Genomic DNA, 9,765 nt, shown 5'->3' on the forward strand with positions numbered 1-9,765 from the left:
ATAAGTCGAGTGATCATCAAAGCTATAATTGTGAGTGACATTATGGTAATAATGGGCAAGACAACTACTCTCTCCCAGTAATCATTCCCAGATACATGTACAAGGGGCGGAATTCTCCGAACCCTGCAGGGTCGGGGAATTGCCCGGGGCCGGCGTAAATCCCGCCCCCGCCGTGGCCGGAATTCTCCGCCACCCGGGAATCGGCGGGAGCGGGAATCACGCCACGCCGATCGGCGAGCCCTCCGCGGCGATTCTCCAGCCCGCGATGGGCCGAAGTCCCGCCGCTGTCAGGCCTCTCCCGCTGACGTGGTTTAAACCACCTCTGTGCCTGCGGGATTGGCGGCGCGAGCAGGCCCCCGGGGTCCTGGGGGGGGTGCGGGGCGATCGAACCCCGGGGTTGCCCCCACGGTGGCATGGCCCGCCGATTGGTGGGCGGGCCAGTGCCGTGGGGGCACTCTTTTTCTTCCGCCGCGGCCACGGCCTCCACCATGGCAGAGGTGGAAGAGACCCCCTCCACCGCACATGCACTGGGGTGACGTCAGCGGTCGCTGACGCTCCGGCGCATGCGCGGACTCATGCTGACCGGCAAAGGCCTTTCAGCCAGCCCCGATGCCGATCGGCGTGGCGCCAAAGGCCGTTGGCGCCAGTCGGCGGAGCGGGAGAATTCCGCACCTTTGGGGAGGCCGGACGCCGGAGTGGTTGGCGCCACTCCGCTACGCCGGGACCCCCCCCGCCCCGCCGGCTTTGACAAAGAGTCATTGGACTTGAAACGTAAGCTCGTTTCTCTCCCTACAGATGCTGCCAGACTTGCTGAGATTTTCCAGAATTTTCCCTTTCGTCATGGAAATCTCCTGTTGATTACCACATAGTGCCCCCTCAGCTGATGGATCAGTACTCCTCCAGGTTTAAGGAAACATTTGGAGGAAACATTGAGGGTGGCAAGGGTGCAGAATGTACTCTTGGTAGGGAACTTCAATGTCCAAGAGCGACCACTACTGACCGAGCTGGCCAAGTCCTAAAGGGCACAACTGCCAGACTGGTGGTGAGGGAGCCAAAAGAGGGAAAAACATACTTGACTCCATCCTCGCCACTCTGCCTGTCGCAGATGCATCTGTCCATGGTAATGTCATTAGGAGTGACCACAGTGCTTGTGAAGACAAAGTCCCCTCTTCACATTGAGGATACCCTCCCTCATGTTGTGTGACACTACCACCATGCTAAATGGGATAGACTTTGAACAGACTTAGCAATTCAAGATGAAAGCAAATTACTGCGGATGCTGGAATCTGAAACCAAAGAGAAAACGCTGGAAAATCTCAGCAGCTCTGCCAACATCTGTAGGGAGAGAAAATAGTTATTTTCTTTCCCTACAGGTACTGCCAGACCTGTCAAAATTTTCTCGCATTTTCTCTTTGGTCTTAGCAACTCAAGACTGGGCCATCAGCAGCAGCCGCACAATCTATAACCTCATGGTCCAGCAGATCCCCCGCTTTACCATTACCACCAAGCCAGGGGATCAAATCTGATTCAATGAAGAGTGCAGGAGAGCTTGTCAGGAGTAACACCAGGTATACCTAAAAATGGGGTGACAATCTGGTGAAGCTACAACACAGGACTTCTTGCGTATCAAACAGCAGAAGCAGCAAGTGATAGACAGAGCTAAGCGATTCCACAACAAACGCATCAGACCTAAGCTCTGCAGTCCTACCACATCCAGTCGCGAATGGTGTTGGACAGTTAAACAACTCAGTGGGTGAGGGTGAGGGAGGAGCCGAGCATATCACAGATGTCAGTCTTCAGCCAATTCAATTCACTCCACGTGACACCAAGAAATGGCTGAGGCACTGTATAATGCAAAGGCTCTTGGCCCTGACAATACAATGGCAGTAGGACTGAAGACTTATGTTCCAGAACTTGCCTTGCCCCTAGTCAAACTGTTCCAGTATAGCTACAACACTGGCATCTAGCCAAAAATGTGAATAATTGCCCATTTATGTCCTGTTCACTAAAAGCAGGACAAATCCAACCCTGCCAATTACTGCCCATCAGTCTATTCTCAATCACCAGCAAAGTGATGGAAGAAATCATCAACAGTGTTATCAGACAGCATTTACTCAGCAATAACCTGCTCATGGAAGCTCAGTTTGGGTCCTGCCAGGGCCACTCGGCCCTGACCTCATTACAGTCTTGGCTTAAACATGGACAAAAGTGTTGAACTCCAGAGGTTAGGTGAAAGTCACTGCCCTTGACATAAAGGCTGCATTTGATTGACTGTGGACTGAAGGGACCCGAGCAATACTGGGATCAATGCCAATTTGGGGGGAACTCTCTGCTGGTTGGATCCTTATTCAGAGATGGTAGTGGTTGTTGGAGGTCAATCATCTTAGCTCCAGGATATCACTACAGGAGTTGTGTCCTGAGCCAAACAATCTTCAGTTGTTTCATCAAAGACCTTCTATTATAAGGTCAGAAGTGGGGATGTTCACTGATGATTGAAGAATGTTCAGCACCATTCACACTTCCTCAGGTACTGATGTCCAAATGTAGCAAGACCTGGACAACATCCAGGCTTTGGCTGACAAGTGGCTACTACAATTGCACCACGTAAGTGTCAGGCAATGACCATCTCCAATAAGAGAGAATCTTACACACCCCCATTGACATTTAATGGTTTTACCAACATCTTGGGGATTACCACTGTCCAAGGGAATTAAAGGATAGGAAGATTGTTTGAATCCATAGAGTCACGGCAATGCAGAAGGAGGCCATTTGGCCCATCGGATCTACACCGACCCGCTGAAGGAGCACCCTACCTAGCCCCTGACCTATCCCTGTAACCCCTTACCCCACCTAACCTTTGGACACTAAGGGACAATTTAGCATGATCTATCCACCTAACCTGCACCGATGTGCACTGAAACAAGCAATAGGATCATTTCTTACTCAATTAGTGCAAAATTCTTGAAGCAGATAGAAACTGATGAGCGGGAATGAATTAAGTTCGGTTGCCACAGAACGAAGGTTCTGGAAAATGAACTTTGAAGGAATGCTCATTTTTTTCCCCCTATTAAAATAATTTCAGCTTGAGGTTGTCATCACATGGTGGCATAGTACACGGACTGAAGTCAGCGTTTCCTTAAGACAGAACTGACTTGCAAATATTCTGCTAAAAGCAAAATACTGCGGATGATGGGGATCTGAAATAAAAACAGAAGATGCTGGAAATACTCAGCAGATCTAGCAGCCTCTGTGGAGATGAGAAACAGAGTTAACAATTTGAGTTCGTAAGACTCATCGTCAGAGTTCTAAGTTCCTGGAATACCCTTTTTTTAACTTGCCTCAAGAAGTACAATGAGATTAAAAACTGTGGAAAACTTGAATTTCCCAATCCTGGAATCTTGCTCTTTACAGAATCTGATGATGTTCCATTCTGAGTATTTATAGCATTGCACAGGTTAACAGCACAAAGGCTGGCCATTCAGCCCACAATGTCTATGCCAGCGCTTTCTGAAGGTAATTCAAAAGCAATCCCACTGTCCTGCTCTCTTTCAATAGCCATGTGTCTTTCTGTGTTTCCGTTACTTATCCAACTTTCCTTCAAAAAAATGCAATGTTCTCTGCCTCAACCATTCCCTGCTCCAGCAAACCTCAATTTCTCCTTCTGTCTCTGCTCTCTCTCAATAATAATTCTGAACCGGTGACCGCTCACCATTGAATCCCCACAAGGAGGAAATGGGACGAGATTCTCCAATAATTTCAATAAACTTCTTAAGGGCAGCACGATAGCATTGTGGATAGCACAATTGCTTCACAGCTCCAGGGTCCCAAGTTCGATTTCGACTTGGGTCACTGTCTGTGCGGAGTCTGCACATCCTCCCCGTGACTGCGTGGGTTTCCTCCGGGTACTCCGGTTTCCTCCCACAGTCCAAAGATGTGCAGGTTGGGTGGATTGGCCATGACAAATTGTCCAAAATTCTATGATTAACCTAGGACAAAAGTTCGGCGCAACATCGTGGGCCGAAGGGCCTGTTCTGTGCTGTATTTCTCTATCTCTATCTAATGGGGCCATGTCCCCACACCGGCTTGAAAACCGGCGCCAACCACTCTGGCGTCAACGGCCCCCGAAAGTGAGGAATTCTCCACTTTCTTGGAGGCTAGGTTGACGCCGGAGTGGTTTCCGCAGCTCCAGCTGGCACCAAAGGGCCGGCGCGTGTTTGTGTATGCGCGAACCGGCTGGCGTGGACCGCACATGCGCAGAACGGCCAGCGTATTTCCGCGCATGTGCAGGGGTTCCCTTCTCCATGCTGGCTCCTGGGCAATATGGCGGAGCCCTACAGGAGCCTGGAGCAAAGTAAAGAAGGCCCCCACGGAACCAGCCCACCCGCAGATCGGGGCCTACCGATCGGCCAGGCCACCGTGGGGGCCCACCCCAGGGTCGGATCCCTCCCCGCCCTCCCCCTCAGGACGGCCTCCGCCCACTTACCAACCAGGTCCCGCTGTGTGTGAGGTGAGTAATCCATGTCAGCGGGACTGGGCAAAACGTGACGGCCACTCGGCCCATCAGTGCCCGGAGAATCGACGGAGGGGCCGCTGTCAAAGGCCCCCGATCGGCATGGCGACAATTCAGCATGGCCAATCAACCTAGCCTGCATGTCATTTGGACTGTGAGAGAAAGCCGGAGCACCCGGAGGAAACCCATGCAGTCATGGGGAGAACGTGCAAACTCAACACAGTCACCAGGGGTCGGAATGAACCAGGGGTGCCCTGCCCTGAGAGGCAGCTGTGCTAACCACAGTGCCGCCCATGCTTAACAATTATAACCCTTTCCTTCACTTATTAAATCTACTTTTATCTTCCCCTGCTGCAATAATCTAACAGAGTTTTGTTTTCATGCACAACAGTTTAACCACAACTATAAATATCTTGAGCAAGAAGGTACTTCAGCACTTGAAACGCATTCTCGTTCCTCTTCGGCAATCTGATCCGAAAACATCAGTTTCAATTTACTGCTTGGTGGAATTTAGAAAACTGGTTATCTGCAGTTTCATTTATTTTCCCTCTAATTCTTTTGAAAAAAATCTTCCACTGGAACTGAGTTTATGGTATCAATTATTTTAGGGGCTGGTTTAGCTCACTGGGCTAAATCGCTGACTTTTAAAGCAGGCCAGCAGCACGGTTCAATTCCTGTACCAGCCTCCCTGAACAGGCGCCAGAATGTGGCGACTAGGGGCTTTTCACAGTAACTTCATTGAAGCCTACTCGTGACAATAAGCGATTTTCATTTTCATTTTGGTTCCGTTCTTGGACTGGCTTTTCTTCATCGTTCCTTCAAACTAAATTAAGTAAATGGCTTATGATGGCGAGAATAAGACATGTCATGGGTTAGATCGATTGAATTGTGATGAAACCTTTCTGACTGGTCCTTATTCAACACAAATAATACATTTGCCCCATTGCGTTAAACTTCCTGTCAGTTTCTAAACCTTGAGTTTTAAATCACAAAACGATCATCAAATTGGCACTCCAGTTTCAGCGCAAGCATAGGTTCAGGATTCGCATTTTGAATCAGCAAATGTGAATATTTTATTCATGTCTAAACAGGGGCTTTAATTTCTGCACCTACATCAATGAATTGGAAGTGCAGCTGAAGAAAGTGACGACAGACTCGGGGCATGATTCTCTGGAGAAGTTTCTAAGTGTGGAAGTGAGCGGGAATTGCTACGAGCTTCCCGTGAGGCCGGGAATGCAATTCAACACCAGTTGGTCCACTTAATGAGGCCTCACGGGCTTCTCGCCACAAATAATGGCTCACCAGCCAATTCGACAGCACCGCACTCGCCAGCCCCCGCTAACAAGGTCGAGCAGCACTTGCTGGAGCCAACCCCAGCCAGCTTGCAATAATGGCACCGAGGAGACCAGCCCCAAGATTCGGGGACGCAGAATTGGAGAGGCTGAGAAGGCGCCGTGGGAGCCTGATCCCCCAAGGGTCCAGGAGAGTCAGTCATAGGGCAACCAGTGCTGCCTGGGATGAGGAGGCAGCAGCTGTGAGCGCCGGGAGTGTGACCAGGACAGGTCTCCAGTGCCATAAGAAGGTCAACGACCTGCACTGGGCAGCTCAAGTGAGTAGACACCAACAGCCCCTCTGTGCCCCCCACAAGGGAGCATCCTTCCCTCAACTCTCCATGCGACCCACGACCCTCCCTCCGTCCCCTCCCCCTTTAAACCCTCCCAACCCACCCCTCACACCAACCCCCCCACCAATGTGAACAACGCGTGTGGTTAACGTTGCCCCCTCTGCGTCTCCTCAGGAAAAACTTGCCCATGATCATCGGGAGAGGAGCCAGACTGGTGGAGAGGTGCCGGTCTTAAGAATCCTCACCTCCTTTGAGGAGGGTGCCCTGAGGTGACCGGTATGGCCGAGGACAGATCGGTCACCCCATGCGGAGGCTGGTGGACGCGCAAAGGTAACAAACCACCGGCTCCACATGGAGGACCTGTCAAACATGAGTTATTATTGCCTTACTGACTGACCCACTAACCACATGTCCATTCTCCCGCAGGTCCTCCAGCCGACGGCGCTAGCCTATCCCAGGCGGCACCGTCTCCTGACTCCGAGGAAAACCATTGGACGACAGCTCCGAGATACAACTGTTATAGTCGCAGCACAGCTGTCATCTCCACCCTCTACCAGCGCAGATACACACACCTCGGTGGGACATGTTAGTGAACAGGCCACAATCTGGTGAGCAGCACACTGCTGCTGATGTACTAGAGGAGGCAGGAACCCCAAGGCGAGACAGCCAGCGAAAACAATCCTAATCTACTCAGCCTTTCTTCATAGCTAGCACCCTCCATACCAGGCAACATCCTGGTGAACCTTAATCTTTCCCCCTCTCACCTTGAAATCGTGACCCCCTTGTAATTGACACCCCACTCTTGGGAAAAGCTTGTTGCTATCCACCCTGTCCATACCTCTCATAATTTTGTAGACCTCAATCAGGTCCCCCCTCAACCTCCGTCTTTCCAATGAAAACAATCCTAATCTACTCAACCTTTCTACATAGCTAGCACCCTCCATACCAGGCAACATGCTGGTGAACATCCTCTGCACCCTCTCCAAAGCATCCACATCCTTCTGGTAATGTGGCGACCAGAACTGCACGCAGTATTCCAAATGTGGCCTAACCAAACTCCTAAACAACTGTAACATGACCTGCTGACTCTTGTACTCAATACCCCGTCCGATGAAGGCAAGCATGCTGTATGCCTTCTTGACCACTCTATCAACCTGCATTGCCACCTTCAGGGTACAATGGACCTGAACTCCCAGATCTCTCTGTACATCAATTTTCCCCAAGACCCTTCCATTGACCATATAGTCCGCTCTTGAATTTGATCTTCCAAAATGCATCACCTCGCATTTGCTTGGATTGAACTCCACCTGCCATTTCTCTGCCCAACTCTCCAATCTATCTATATTTTGTTGTATTCTCTGACAGTCCTCCTCGCTATCTGCAACTCCACCAATCTTTGTATCATCTGCAAACCTGCTAATCAGACCACCTATACCTTCCTCCAGGTCATTTATGTAGATCACAAACAGCAGTGGTCCGAGCACGGATCCCTGTGGAACACCACTACTCACCCTTCTCCATTTTGAGACACTCCCTTCCACCACTATTCTCTGTCTCCTGTTGCCCATCCAGTTCTTTATCCATCTAGCTAGTACACCCTGAACCCCATACGACTTCACTTTTTCCATCAACCTGCCATGGGAAACCTTATCAAACGCCTTACTAAAGTCCTTGTATATGACATCTACAGTCCTTCCCTCATCAATTAACTTTGTCACTTCCTCAAAGAATTCTATTAGGTTTGTAAGACATGACCTTCCCTGCACAAAACCATGCTGCCTATCACTGATAAGTCTATTTTCTTCCAGATGTGAATAGATCCTATCCCTCAGTATCTTCTCCGACAGTTTGCCTACCACTGACGTCAAGCTCACAGGTCTATAATTCCCTGGATTATCCCTGCTACCCTTCTTAAACAAAGGGACAACATTAGCAATTCTCCAATCCTCCGGGACCTCACCCATGGTCAAGGATGCTGCAAAGATGTCTGTTAAGGCCCCAGCGATTTCAACCCTCGCTTCCCTCAATAACCTGGGATAGATCCCATCCGGATCTGGGGACCTGTCCACCTTAATATCTTTTAGAATACCCAAAACTTCCCCCTTCCGTATGACAACTTGACCGAGAGTATTTAAACATCCATCCCTAGCCTCAACATCCGTCTTGTCCCTCTCCTTTGTGAATACCGATGCAAAGTACTCATTAAGAATCTCACCCATTTCCTCTGAGTCCACGCATAAATTCCCTCTTTTGTCTTTGAGTGGGCCAATCCTTTCTCTAGTTACCCTCTTGCTCCTTACATACGAATAAAAGGCTTTGGGATTTTCCTTAATCCTGTTAGCCAAAGATATTTCATGACCCCTTTTAGCCCTCTTTATTGCGCGTTTGAGATTCGTCCTACTTTCCTGATATAAGAACAACTTTCCCACTCTTTCTGACAGAGTGTGCTTCAGGAGAGTGAACAGACATGACCTAGAAAGAGAGAAGTTATAAGTTATAGGTTATTACATTCTATAGTTATTTAATTATCTTTACTGTATTTTATTTCTTTTATTAGTTGAGTATTAAGTACAAAGGATTCACATAATATTACTTATATTACTCAATAAATTAGTTAATCTTTAAAAGAAGACTATTATTTATTTCATCAAGTTGGCTGGTTCAAAGCGTGATATATATATTCCGGAAAGTAATATAATGGGGGCAGCACCATCGGGAGAGTGAGGGATTGTAAAGCATATTAAACACATTTGTGCACAACCATTATGATGCCTCTATCACGTTCTTTCGAGGGGTGACCTACGAACCCTTGGCCCATCCCGCGAGGCACCCCCCTCCCCTAATCACCCATGCACCCTAGGCATGGACATGCCCCAGGAGCGGTGTCCCATCTCCTGGATGTTCAGATGGGGCAGCACAGTAGCATGGTGGCTAGCATAAATGTTTCACAGCTCCAGGGTCCCAGGTTCGATTCCCGGCTGGGTCACTGTCTGTGCGGAGTCTGCACGTCCTCCCCGTGTGTGCATGGGTTTCCTCCGGGTGCTCCGGTTTCCTCCCACAGTCCAAATATGTGCGGGTTAGGTGGATTGGCCATGCTAAATTGCCCGTAGTGTCCTAAAATGTAAGGTTAAGGGGGGGTTGTTGGGTTACGGGTATAGGGTGGATACGTGGGTTTGAGTAGGGTGATCATTGCTCGGCACAACATCGAGGGCCGAAGGGCCTGTTCTGTGCTGTACTGTTCTATGTTCTATGTTCTATGTTGGCTGCTGCGTGTGTGGTGTTGCCTCCCGCATTGTTCAAACACAGTGTCCATGCATCAAGGTGTGATTGGGATGCTAGGCAATGACTCCCATGTGCTACATGGCCTGCCCACCCATGGGAATCCACTTGGGATGTGTGAAGTGCTCATTTAACCAAGATTGCCAATTCCCTATTAGCAATAGTGTTCAGCCACACAGCCAGAGGCCTCGGCAGTTGGTGGGGGTTATGGGTGGTCGTTGGGGCAGATACAAGGATTGCCCCTGGAATGGGTAAATGATCCATGGGTTGGCATGGTGATACCACAAGCGGTTGTTCCCCAGCGACCCCACCCTCCTATGGCGGCTCACCCTTGCGGAGGGTCCCCCACCCC

This window comes from Scyliorhinus canicula, chromosome 1, assembly GCF_902713615.1.
Source record: "Scyliorhinus canicula chromosome 1, sScyCan1.1, whole genome shotgun sequence".
In the NCBI taxonomy this organism is placed as follows: domain Eukaryota; kingdom Metazoa; phylum Chordata; class Chondrichthyes; order Carcharhiniformes; family Scyliorhinidae; genus Scyliorhinus; species Scyliorhinus canicula.